The 14,517-nt window shown below is 37.5% G+C and overlaps 1 pseudogene; it reads left to right on the forward strand.

Annotated features, from left to right (window-relative positions):
* LOC132494202 (centrosomal protein of 78 kDa-like) overlaps positions 1–13,919 on the forward strand; it is an 83,263-nt pseudogene extending 69,344 nt beyond the window's left edge.
* Positions 13,920–14,517: the final 598 nt, after the last annotated feature.

Here is a 14,517-nt window from a genome sequence, read left to right on the forward strand (position 1 = left end):
ACACTTGGACTTAATTTCATACAAAGCTCCGACGACAGAGGCCATAACTGTTGAGAGTTGCTTTTGGGGCAAATTAAACCAGTAACATTTTAAACTCTTCCTCCATACTAAAGGGATTGAATAAATTGGCCACTTTGGTGCACCTGTGTCCTGCGAATTGTCCAATTGGAGATGGAGGTTTAGAAAGTGAGTTTCAGTCTTGTTTAAGTCTCTTCCCATCAGACTGGTCTCGTGATTTCCTACACACCATGTTACTTCCTGTCTACCTTTCCTTGGTGTTGTTCATGCCTGGATTGTCTCCTGTACCTGCTCAAACCTTGGTCCGTTCTCATTTGTACCATGGAAGTTTGTCATGCTGGATACTGTCAGAACTCATTTTACTTAAGTTTGCGTTAAGGTGCAAAGCACATGTTTTGTATATTTTCTGTTTTTTGTGTTTGTCTATATTTTATGGTTTCACTTCAAGAAATATTATGGGAAGGGAAATAGCAAGATGTAAAGAGCAAAAAAGTCATCATTCTCTTGTTAGAACATCTATCTGCAATCATAATTATGATGCACTGTGGTATGTGTTAACATAGTAAATACATGTAACGTCCCGTAGGAGCAGCAAACTCAGTGGTGTTGGTGAGGGGTGTGTCACGGAAGTAATCACAAAGCAGGTGACTGTTGGTTGGGGTCCTGAAACATTAGTGTGCCTTCCCTGTGTCCGGTAGTGGTCTGGAGGGGTCAGGAAGCCTGCCTTTGAATTTGAGGGAACAGAGGGTTTGAGGTCCTCTCTCTTCTATTGCTCTAGTACACTGCATAGCAGCAGTATACTGGGTTTATAGTTGACGTTTAAATCACTGATTGATCATTAAGATTGGGATGTATCTTTGGAAATGAAAATAGGAAGAATTGTATGCTTTTTCTTTTTTTTCTTTTTTTTCCTATATCTGAAAAGGTATGTAGTACTTTGCTGAGTGGTTGGGAATCAAGTTTGCAGTATTCAGCGTATTCAGTTTTAGTATCTAAATAGAATTAAACTGTTGCTGTAAACTGGAATAGCACTTTGTTACTGACAAGTTTTAGAATGCATCTGTTCGTCAATTGCCTGTTTGGGAAGATTGTAGTTAATGATTTTGAGAATGTGGCTATAAACTTGCAACTGACTCAAGAAAAGCAAATAAGTCAAGATGGACAAATGTATAGGCTCTTCATCTTATTGTGTGTGGGGTTTTTTTTTTTTTTTTCCTTTTAGTTATTTGTCAAGGTATAAAGAATTCTATCACACTTAAGACAAGTTAAGTAAACTTCACGGGGTGTATTCTGACATGGCATGGAGCAGATCCCATGGCCTAGATCTTAAAGGTGATTTTATGTTTAAACTTTCATGAAAACATATGTGATTGAAACACATTAATATATTGATACAGAGGGCAGTTAATTTTTGTCTTTGTGTGTGTGTGTGTGCGTGTGGTACTGTTGTGGCCTCTCCCATTGTGGAGCGCAGGCTCTGGACGCGCAGGCTCAGCGGCCATGGCTCACGGGCCTAGCCGCTCCGCGGCATGTGGGATCTTCCCGGACCGGGGCATGAACCCATGTCCCTGCATTGGCAGGCGGACTCTCAACCACTGCGCCACCAGGGAAGCCCTAATTTTTGTCTTTTGATACATGTGAGCACAGCTTTTATTTTGCAGAAAGAATATGACCAGTTTTCAGTTTGGGATTCTACCATTTAGTAAAGATAGTCCACTTAATTTTAGAAATAAGAGATTTAATATATAATACCTAATAATACTTTTATGTATGTTTTTTTACTGAAAACTTTTATTGTAATACTGTGAAGAAACTATGCCATTCTAGTCTTCAAGACTTAAATGAATCAAGTGTTTATTAGCTGTTGTAGTTTTTAAACTAATAAAAGTCAGTACATCAGCAATTTGTAAATACAGTTTTTAAAATAATGCCTTAACAACTTTACAGTGGTTATAATGACTGTATTTAGGCCTAAAGTTAGTTAATAATTTGACATGAAGGCTTTTTAATAGTTTGATGGTGCAGATCAGGGATAGGTAAACTCTGGCTGGTGGGCCAGATCCAGCCCGTCGCCTGGCTTTGTAAAGGAAGTTTTTCTGGAACATAGTCGCACCCATTGTTTACATGGTAGTTGTGGCTCCTTTCACCCTACACCAGTGGGGCAGAGTCGTTGCAACAGAAACTGTATAGCCCACAAATGTGGAAATGTTTAAATTTAGATTTTAAAAATTGAAAACTTCTTTGAGCCTATACAGGGCAAGTCCATTGACCCCTGAGGTAGAAAACAGTCAGGAACTTGGGTGCAGAAGCCAAATGGCCTAGGTTCAAATTCCCTTTCTCCCATTTCATAGCTCGTGACCATGGGCAAATCACTTAACCTCTATGCCTCATTATGAGGTTTAAATGCACTTATTTGTGTAAATAGTGCCTGGCGCATACTAAGCACTGTGTAAGTGATTGCTGTTGTTTCTGCTTGGAGCTTTAATAAGTTATTGTTAATAGAAAAATGACACTAATGATTTTCCTTTTAGAGTAACAAAGGCACTTTGAGTCTTTTACTTTTTCAGGAATGTAATAAGACTTTTTTCATTGACAGTCAGTGTTCCCTGTTACCAAAATTTACCTTATGAATATAAAGAACTGAATGTCTTCAAGACAGTACTTTTGCTTAAATGTCAAACCATTATTTTCCCAATGCACATCAGACTGGCTCTGCATAGTCCACGCCTCTAAAGCTTGTGTGCACGCCCTAGGTAGCATGTGAGATACATTTTGTAAATATAGTTTTTAAAATAATGCTTGAGACTTCCCTGGCGGTCCAGCAGTTAACACTATGTGCTCCCAATGTAGGGGGCTTGGGTTCGATCCCTGCTCAAGGAACTAGATCCCACGTGCCTGCCATAACTAAGAGCCCACATGCCACAACTAAAAGATCCGGCGTGCTGCAACTAAAGACCCGGCACAGCCAAACAAACAAACAAACAAATAAATAAATAAATCTTTATAAAAAAATAAGTAAAATAAAATAATGCCTTAGGAGTTAGGAAAAGAAAATATTAGAACATTTTTTACCTTTGTATTATTTTAAAAAATCTGTGTAGTTTATCATGTACATAAATTCTATGTATGGAACTTTGTGTATATAATTTGTTAATAAATAAGATGCATATTAAAAAGTTTTCTTATGGTTTGCCCAGTCAGGTGTTTGGAGGCCATTGGAGGACAGGATGATGAAATATAGGGCCTCAGCAAAGATAGAATTTAGAACCAATTCCCTGACTTAGAAGATAAGGAAAATAATTCATAGACTGTAATTGAGTTGTCCAACTTTACATAAGTGTTCAGAAACAGGAAATGCAGTGGCTAGAATCTAATCACTGACCGAGCAGAATCTGGGTCACTGGACTCGTAAACCAGAAGTGACTGTTGAATTTCTCAGGTTGATGCTCCTGGCATATATGCTTGATCTGTGTGTGTGTGTAAATCTCTGACATAAGAAGCCATACTCAGGCACACCCTGTTTCCTTATTCAAGCATCTTCATTTCATCCCATTAAATCTTTGAAGTATCAGACTACCAGAAGGCATGAAGAAACCTGGGCTGAGAGTCTTCATTCCAGGAGACGTGATCTTGACTGCATGGCTGGTTTGAGGCACATCACTCTGAACTGCAACACGCTCATTGGTGACCTGGGTGCAAGTGCTTTGGCAGAATCTCTTAGTGAGGATTTATGGCTTAGAGGGAAATTCTAAAGTTGAAAATATTGAATTTTTAATATGCTTAGCTTTTGGCATGATACTATTGTGATAGGTTTTTTTAAGCCTCATTTTACTGATAGCTTTTATTTTGCTTTTAAACTTTCTCTAAGAGTTGCATATATCCTATATAGAAAATACAGAGTAACAAGAGAACAATTACCTATCATTTTAATACCCAGATATAATCACTGTTCATTTTGGTGTATATACTTTCAGTCTTTTTTTTTCTACAAATATATATGTACACTTAGGGATTACAAAAATAGAATTGTAGTATACTTGCTATTTCACATTCCTGCTTTTTTCACTTAATGATGTATCATGTAGTATTGCGTCGTATTGATGTCCCATAGTTTAATCAATTCTTTGCAATTCTATTTAGACAGTTTGCTTTTCCCTGTCAGAAACAATGTGATTACGTTGTATATACATCTCTGTGTCCATCGGGATTACTTCTGTAGAATAAGGTACTACAAGTGGAATGACTAAGTGTGACCTATTTTTAAGACATTTGATACACATGGCCAAATTACCACCCAGAAAGGCTATGCCAATTTGTAGTCCACCCCAACAGTAGATGTGAAGCCTGCCTCTCACAAACACTGGCCTGTAGCACTTGTAAAAAAATGTAAAACTACAAAAATGAGTACCTCTCCATTTTCTACTATGCAAGTGGGCTTACTCCAAATTTTATAACTTTTTTCAATTAATTTAGTATGAGCATTTTAGCAAGTCAGTAAATTTGCATCTCCTACATCACTTTTTGTGATTGTTCAGTATTCCATTATATGAATATGCCACAGTGCACATAGCTTATCCATTCTTGTATATAAGCTTTGTCCAGTTTTTCAGTTACAAATAGTACTCTGATATATATCCTTACCTGTATCTCTGACTATTTCTTTTGGTTAAATTCTTAGAAAGAGAGTTGTTGGATCCAAAGGGTATAGACATTATTTAAAGGCTTTTCTTACAGAATCTTGGCTTCATCTGATAGGAGAATAACCACATTGTGTTTTATTTTTTATTCATTTGATTGACTGGTGAGGTTTACTGGCTGTTTGTATTAATTTGGCTATTTGGTTAATTATACCCTGTGTCCGTTCTTCTGTAGTGAGAGTTTGTAAGGGTTGTATCATATCCTGTCAGATCCGTATGTCTGACTTGTTATTTCTGTGTGTCATGGGGGTGTTGAAAGACTCCAGTTATTTTAATGTGATGGTCCACACAACACTTAAACAAAAGACTCATGATAGTTTCCTTTCATGTAATATTTTTTAATCCCTGTGCTTTAGTGATGATCCCTTTGGTTTAAATGAGTAGGTTGTTCAGCCCCAGAACTACTAGAATTCATGATCAGTTTTTCTGGTTTTTGTCTGACGTTTTACTGCGAGCGTTCTTGACCATCATATTTCCATGATAGGTTTTTAGTATGTATTCTCTATTCACACATTGTTGAAAGTTTTTATTATTTGTAACTTCTTAGACTTGTCTTTTTTTCCTCTAAAACTAACAGTTATTACATTTCTTCTATTTTGTTTTCCCCTTTGAAGTAGTTTCAAGTGTGATTTGGAGCTGAAGATCATGATCAAAAGAATGCAGTGCATTTCTGAGCTCCACCAGGTTTTGCTTGTGAGGTTTACATGCCCCTGCCGCCCTTGCTAATTATGAACTGAGATTCATTTTGTGATGCTTTTTGCTCATAGGTTCTATACAGTTATTCTTCAGTTCTGTAATTGTAAAATATGTTGTCTGATTTATTGGTACTAAAGCCAGGGTTATCATTGCACATCCAAGAAGAGGTCTTTAAATTGGCTTATGCATTATGTGTGTGCGTATATGTTTCTGTTTTTTTCCATACCCAAAATTACAAACCTGCCATGACTTGTCTTGTGCAGGACTCTTCCACACGTTAGAAAATGAGAGTTGTCTATATGTTAAATCTGTAGAGTTAGCAAGTGACCTTTTGTCTTTCATCGAAAGCACTTGACCTGCAGCAGTGCGGCCTCACCAGTGAAGGAGCAAAGGCTTTCCTAAAGGCCCTTGAAACCAACAGAACTCTGCTCGTTCTGGATATAAGAAAAAACCTGCTTGTTGGTATGTGGTCACTTTTTTAAAATTGATGAACACATAGCAAAACAAAAAGAATTTGTTCAGGTATTGACAGTTTTTTAAAACTTAATGTGTTTAACTTTCCTCGTCATATCCAGTTGGCCCTTGAACAACGTGGGGTTAGGGGTGTCGACCACTACGCAGTTGAAGATCTGGGTATAAGTTTATAGTCAGTGGTTCCACATCTGTGGATTCAACCAACCTTGGATCATGTAGGACGATAGTACATATGTACTGAAAACTATGCGTGTGTCAGTGGACCCGCGAGGTTCAAACCCATGTTGTTCAAGCTTCAACTGTACTTTTCTGTGTTGCACTTCCCTTATGTTTTTAGCAGCTACTGTACTAATTAAAGTGAATTATACTTGTAAATTTTTCTTATCTCTGCTCTGAATAGAGGTGAACCTAGATACTAAGCCTGCTTCCACCAAGACCATTATTTCTTTCCTGTGCAACCTCTGAATTCTTGCCAGGAGTACTTTATTCGTGAGATTCACAAGTAATTTTGTAATCATCTTCTGTGTGCCAGATACGGGTTTAGGGACTAGGGATAAAGCAGTGAACCAGACAGACAAAAGTCTTGCCCTCATGGAGCTTACATTCTAGTGAAGGAGATCAAATAGAAATGAGTAAACAGATAAGTCATATAATTTTAGAGAGTAGGAAGTGCAAAACTATCTTAATGTAAGGAGAGAGAGGGAGAGCAAGTAGGACTCCATTGGATAGGTTTGTTAGGGGACAGCTTCACTGGAGAAGTGGCATTTGAACGGAGACCTGAATGAAGAGAGGAGCAAGCCATGGAAGATGTGGAGTAAGCACATTCCAGGACAAGGAGGCAATGAGTATGTAGGCATGTAGGTGGGTGGAGTATTTAAGGAAAAGCAAGGAGGCCAATCTGGGCAGAGTACCGAGTGAAGAAGAGTGTGGTATGACATGAGGTCAAGGAGCTAGCCAGGGGTCTGCTCTTGTAAAGTCTTGAAGGCCAGAGTAAAGATGTGGATTATTCTAAATGAGTAGAGGGGTTTGAACTGGAAAAAGGCATGATCCAAATCGTATCTGAATAAGGTGACCTGGTATAGAGAAGGGCCTTGGGAGGATAAAGAAGAGGAACAGGGGGCTTCCCTGGTGGCGCAGCAGTTGAGAATCCGCCTGCCGATGCATGGGACGCGGGCTCCTGCCCCGGTCCGGGAAGATCCCACATGCCGCGGAGCAACTGGGCCCGTGAGCCATGGCCGCTGAGCCTGCGCGTCCGGAGCCTGTGCTCCGCAACGGGAGAGGCCACAACAGTGAGAGGCCCGTGTACCGCAAAAAAAAAAAAAAAAAAGAAGAGGAACAGGGAGACCAATTAGGAGACTATCACAGTGCTCCAAATAAGAGATGTTTATGGCCAGGTTAGGTTGGAAGTTTGCAGCAAGTGAAAAGTGGTTGAATTCAGGTTGTGTTTTGAGGGTGTAGCTATCAAGACCTGCAGATAGATGTGAGGTATGAAGGAAATAGTAACAAGGAGACAAGTCGTTGATGATTATGTGTGCAACTGGGTAGTATCACTTAGAAGAAGGGGGCTGATGGGAGGAGCAGCTTTTGAGGGAATATCAGGACTTGGTTTGTTATCTTGGATGCCCTGGTTTGATATCTTAGATGCTCTTTAGGTATCTAAGCGTCTGGACGGTGCTCAGACTGTACTTTGTATCCAAAGGTGTCCAAAGCCACTTTAGATGCAAAATGTTTAAAGTTGACCTTTGCTGCTGCCAAAATAGTAGCCACTGTGGGCAGTCTGCAAGATGGCATCTTAGGTTTCTGAGGAAGAAATTAGAATACACAAAGGGGGAAATAAGTGTATAATTATATAATGTAGATTTCATATTTAAATGTATGGGAAAAGCAATAATTAGTTGGCTTTTGGTTTTAAATGGAAATAGCCACTCATTGGAAAATAATTACTCTAATTTCAATTCATTTTACTTTAGATCATTCTGTGATGAAAACAGTTACCAAAAAAGTTCTCCAGTTGGAAGGAGTGCCAAGTCAGAGGTATATAACATGTTTCAGTTGTCTCGGAAGAATTTCTCTTTAATGGCTTGGTTTTCTTTCTTTCTTAAAAGAAAGTTATCAAGGTACTTTCTGCCATCTTAAAACTAAGATTTGAGTCAAATCAAATGGCTTTTCTGTTTTTGAAAATGTTGTGTGATGCTTTAATTTAGGTTCCCAGATATGCAGCTTGAAAACCTTTTAACTTTTTATTTTCTGTAACATATTATCGTTAGTCACAAATAGTCTTTTTTTTGGTGATAAGAATGAATGGCAGGAGCAGCATTTGTGAAACCAAATCTAATATGAAACTGACTCTTTCTTGTGAGTAAATTTGAATTTTGAAACAGCAAAACAATAAGGTTTAATAAAAAGCAAAATAAATTTTTTATGTTTATGATCTGCCAATTTCCCAGAACGAGTTTTGTGGTGACTTTAGTTATATACCAGATACATTAAAATCAGCAGTGGACAACACATGTTTTATTCAGGTGCCCTCTGAAAGTTTTAAAAATTTGTTGACTTCATATCACTGAACGGTCCACTTTAAAATGGTTAAAATTATAAATTTTCTGTTTTGTGTAGTTTACCACAATTTTTAAAAAGTGTGTTGTTTGAAGATTTTGGGGTTTTATAAAGGTATTAGCATAAAAATGAAAAATTTAAAAGACCACTTCTAATCCCATTATCCTATCAAGCAATATTTACATTTTTATTTTCTCTTCCTGCTGTCTATAAACATAATTCCACATAGCTTCAATATAATTTGCCATTCTTATCTCTTCATACTAAATTTAAATTCTGTGATTCATAGTTATACTTTTTAACATTGCATTCACAAGGTTTCATTGAGTAGGTCAATTTTTTAAATTGGTGAAAAATTGGAAATAACCTCAAATAAACTATTGTAAACATCTTCATAAATACAGCTTTTTTTTTTTCTACTTAAAGTTGTATGTTTTTGATTCTCTATTAATCAACTTGCTTGGACAATAGTGTATTAAATAAGTTGTTAAGAGTGTTTATGAAGTCAAAAAAAAGCTTATGATCATCTGCCAATTGTTATTTCAAGAGAGTGATATTTTAATAATCAAATAGTACATTCAAAGAAGTTAAGATTTGTGATATCACACTAATTAGATATTATTATTTAAAATTTATATCATATGTAAAGCATTCTTAAAATAGCTACCTTGACTTTTGCTATGATATTAGAAATGGAAAGATATATAAATAAAACATGTATATGTAAAACATATTAGGAATTCTGTAAAATTAGTACAGAATAATAGGGCATCATGGAATGAGAACAGTTAAACATTTTTTTTTAGTTAGCATGATTAAACAAAGTGGAAATGTAACTGAAGTATACAAGCTCATTGATCTCTTTTAAGAGTAATTTTATTTCTTGGGCTTTTTTTTGTATTTGCCTCAGTTATTTGGAGACATAGAGGTAAGCCAAATCAGTATCTGTGTATATACCTAGATCCAGGTGAGTATAGGGGTGAAATAATGGTGTGAATTGTGTCACATTTATATTGTACTTATGTATGCCTAATAAAAGATGGGAATTTTATTAGAAATTTTTTAATCTCCTAACAAGAAAAGTGTAATTTAAAAAATTTTTAATACATACACACACACACACATATATATATATGTGTGTGTGTGTGTGTGTGTTTGGTACACGGGCTTCTCACTGTTGTGGCCTCTCCCGTTGCGGAGCACAGGCTCCGGACGCGCAGGCTCAGCGGCCATGGCTCACGGGCCCAGTCGCTCCGCGGCATGTGGGATCTTCCCGGACCGGGGCACGAACCCGTGTCCCCTGCATCGGCAGGTCGACTCTCAACCACTGCGCCACCATGGAAGCCCTCCTATATATTTTTAAGAGGCATGTAAATGACACAGGATCGTGTGGTGATTATCAATAAGCTACACTCTATGAAATATTTGTCCTATATTACCGCATACACTCCATTTTACCCTGCATCCTAATGCTGCTAAAATAGAGTAGAAAGCAGCAGCATAGCACAGGGAGATCAACTTGGTGCTTTGCGATGACCTAGAGGGGTGCGATAGGGAGAGTGGGAGGGAGGCTCAAGAGGGTGGGATATGGGGACATGTGCATGCATATGGCTGATTCGCTTTGTTGTGTAACAGAAACTAACACAGAATTGTGAAGCAATTATACTCCAATCAAGATCTATTAAAATAAATAAATAACATAAAATACAGTAGCTTTGAAGGATAAATATAACCATTTTAACCTATGATGTTTGTTTTCAATAAATTCAAATAAATATTTAAATGTGAATTTTAATATATGGCTTGTTCTAAGTAAAATATTAACACGTAGGTCTAGTTTTTGCAACCAAATGTTTCATATAAAGATACTTGCCTCTTTACTACTGAAATATAGGGTAAGTCTCCACATTTCACTCTTTCATCCAGTGGGTTTCATATGTTTTTTTGTGTGTTTTCTATATGAAATCAAAGGAGCAGTGAAGGTTGACAGGCTTATAGGAAGGTAAAATTGACTCACCTACCCCCCAGCAACTTGCAGCCTTATAACTTGTATTGTTTTTACATAGAAAAATTCATCTTAAATTTAACTTTTGGTCTACTTCTGAAGATTCTGTTTGGCAGAAGTCATGGGTGTATCTGTGTTTCTGTGTCCTTGAGATTCAGAAATGCCAAAGGTGTTCTACGATTCAGGAAACTTGAGTGTTTCTGCATGATACATGAAATGTATCATACTTTGGGATTTTTTTTAAACTTTATTTTTGCATTTCTGCACATGTCAATACTTTTGTTTTAGTTAAAATAACTTGTTACTGTAGAGAACGTATATGTTTTAAAAATGCTGGCTTATGTAAAACCTTTGTACAAAACGATCCTCTTTTTAATGGGCTTGGCATCATTGTCAAGTGCCTTCTTGATTCCTTTCGACGTGTGCACGTGTGACAGTTGCTCTGTAGACCCTTGGTGCATCTTGATTCCTTGTTTTCATGCTTTGTCAAACGTAGTCTTGGCCGCAAAGAAGCCTGTAAGTAATGGAAGGAAACACTCTGCTGGTAAAGAATGTTACCCTCCTGAAGCGCTACCACCTGGAGTGTCTGGTTTCCGGCCATTGTGTCCTGCAGAAAGTGCAAAAAGCAACAGGTAACCTGTTTGCGTTCCCTGTCTTTTTCAGTCATTTAGAGTTCTTTATTTTGGAACTTGTATTATGTGGGTGGTCTCTGGTGCTTTGTGTAGAGGACAAAAGGTAACTCACACATGGCTGCTGCCTAATGAGCCCTCTAAGGAAGAAAAATTAAAAGTAATTGGGAGTTTCAAGTTGTTTCTCAAGTGTCACAACAGAGGTAACTCCGTGGGAGTCTTGAGGAGACTAAAATGATCACCAATTGTGCATGTGAGGAAAGTTTGATTAAAGGCAGGTGTAGTTGAGCGAAGCCCTACAGCACAGAAGTAGGAATTTGGAGACGTACGAATGGGAAAAAAGACATTTTAGGCATGGGAAATAGTTTAATGCAGAATGGATGAAAAATGTGCATTAGACCTATTCTAAATCAACTGGCTTATTAACTCAGTAAATCCGATTTAGTGAGTCAAACTAGCATTACCTGATTTCTTATCCAGGGGATAGCTGTTCATAGTAATTTTTGTCACAGAACAGTAAATAAAATGGTTGAATTATAGCTTTAGGCTTGCTAAGTGAAATAGATGGCTCTAGATGATCTTCAGGTGACTTACTTGGTAGTAATCAGGAAATTGGGGATTAACAATTGCTTAAGAAAACAAAGAGAATTGATTTTAAATAGTACTTGAAGTAGTTACTGTGTCAAATATCTGTTCAGTTGCTCATGTTAAATGGATGTTTCTAATCCCCACTGGACAACCGACTACTTTTTTGCAAATGGTAATGTGAATTGCTGTTGCATAATCTATAGTGTTGAATCCCCAGTGTTTGCACTTGAGTTTCACAGCTCTGTGGTTTCCTATCTTCTTCCTGAGACACTTAATCGCAGGTCCATCCTCGTCACACAGGGTGGTAAATTAGAGAACGATTAATATCACCATTTAAAGAAGAGAGACTGAAATCTCAACCATCCTGAACATAGGAGCTGAAGGGGCCTCTCAGCAGTTCAGAGAGTTATTAGCAAGCCACTAGGCTGAATTCTGTTGTGTTTTCTCCGTAGCAGAGCCCTCCAGGTCCTTGTTTTGAGCTTATTTATTTTTATACACAATTCTGTATGGATACTGTTCATACTACTAAATAGTTGTATTAACTGGGTTTAACTGGTGATGTATTTACATGAAGATCTAACTTCGTTTTGTTGCTATCTTTTTAGGGGCTTTCCATTCATCAAAGCTCGTGATGTATGTAATCAGTTGGTGGTTTGTAGCTATCATATTTATGATATATACGGCTTGAATTGGGAAAGGTGGATGGTCATTCTTCTTGCTTTTTAAACTGACAGAGCCTTACAAGAAGCATTTCCCTCTCTGAAATAAATCCATGTAAAACATGTTTGGTCGCTCTCCCAATGCAACTGTGTAGTTGTGTGGATTTGGCGCATAAATGGCAGCCTTGTGGTTATGTCTGTAAACAAGGAATCCTGTTTTCCAGTCCGCAAATCAGCTGTTACCCAGTGAGACGAACTTGACTGCCATTTCTGACCCCTCACATGGAGCTGTCATACTCAAGAATGTTCACATGTTTTCAAGAAACGTTGTTTGCGGGCTATATGTACAAATTCCTGATCTGAAAGCCAATATAAAGCAACATCTCCCAAACCTCTGCTCTCTCACCAAGGCCACACACATTCCCTCGCTTATGGCCTTATGGCAAGCTAATACTGTCAGTATCAGATTCTCCTTCCCAGTGGTCTTGGGAGACTGCATAGTTGCTCTGTGAAAGGCACCACTGCTGAGGTTGAGAGAAGAGCATCTTGGGTGTCAGTCCTGGCCTTGCATTCCCAGAGAGAAGGGTGTGCACCTCGTTCTCCTGTTAGGGTTTTCCTATGCTGCAGGGTTTGCTGCTTGTTGTCAAAATGATGTCCTAGTGACTTGTCTTCTGCGTGGTTATATAATCCCAGCACAGTTCTTTATGATCTATAGACTTTTATGGGGTTGTGGCCAGGTCAGTTTTTAAATGTTTGGAAATGTCCTATTGAACAACATTGCAGTGGCAGTGAAGCTTGCTGGGAGAATTGTTGCCCTAGTTTTGGCTTAAGGGTGGTGAGAAGATGAAATTTTTGATGCGTCAGTTTTAGTTGTGTATGTGTATGTGATTTATTTTTTTAAATTCTAATGTCTATTATTCACAGTTTAGATATGTTGACTTCCTGATTATTCATCAGTCCCTTTACTGATGTATTTTCCTCTGAAAAACTACATTTTCTTCCAGACTGTTTTTGTCTGATGGTGAAGAATAAATTTTTCATTTGCAGTATAAAGTTGATCTGAGAAGAAATGTTTACCTTGGATCTTAACTTGGCTTCTGTGAAAGAAACTTAATAAAATAATATGGGCAATTCCCATTACTAATCCTAACTACGTACAGCAGAGGTCTGTACAGTAACATAGCAAAAATAAGTTACTGTACTTTTACTTAGTCATTGCCTATTTTACACTAAAGAGCAGTGAGAGACATTTATAAATAATGATACCTCAGATCACTTTTGTTAAATGTCCTCTAATATTTGGATATTTGGTATCTGGCTTGTGTTGTCTTTTATACAATCTTGTCTTCTTTCTTTGCACTTTAATTTAACAACTCTGTGGTTTCCTATCTTCTTCTTGTGACACTCAGGTCCATCAGAATTTCCTGTGACTGTGACAGTAGAGAGTCCTTCCTCCTCAGAAATCGAAGAGGTCGATGATTCCTCAGAACGTGTTCAGGAGGAGCCAGAGAAAATCCGTTTGAAACAAGAAGCATTGCAGGTACAAAGTTATCACTTTAAAGCTATAGAGAAGATTATTTTTCAAATGGAAGGCTGATCGCAACACAGCACAGCTTGTGTGAGGGTTCTGTTTTCTCCTCCCATCTGCATTGTATCCCCTTGAATGATTCCTTAAGCTTAGACCAAGGTGAATGGTGGACATTTGAACTCTAAGAAACTAAAATCAAAACATGTCGTTAGTAATATATTTTCCTTTCCTTAGAACCTTAGTATGTTAGATTTAGGGAGAAGCTTAGTGATCATAAGATAAGGAAATTGAGTTCTGAATGAATACAGTCAGCTGATTCAGTGCTCTTGTTTTACAGATGAGAAAATGGACAGTTCTAGTTGAACTCTCTTTTTATAAGAGGAAAATATGGCTTCATTTTAAATAAACGTAAAGTTGAAAAAAGTTTTGATGTTGATATTCTCCTTTCCTAAAATCAAAAATATCAAGAAGCTACATTCTATTACCAATTAAACCTGACCTCTAATGTCATTCCATACTTTTGTTTGTATGGACAGAAAAGAAAAATTGATTTTCATAAGAAATTTTTGCACCTCAAAATTAATATATTTATTTTATTTCAACTTTAATGCAGAGCTGAACATTTCTAGTAAATAAAGCAACACCATTTGGGGGGGACCTTGTCTTT

Source organism: Mesoplodon densirostris, chromosome 7 (assembly GCF_025265405.1).
Source record: "Mesoplodon densirostris isolate mMesDen1 chromosome 7, mMesDen1 primary haplotype, whole genome shotgun sequence".
In the NCBI taxonomy this organism is placed as follows: Eukaryota; Metazoa; Chordata; class Mammalia; order Artiodactyla; family Ziphiidae; genus Mesoplodon; species Mesoplodon densirostris.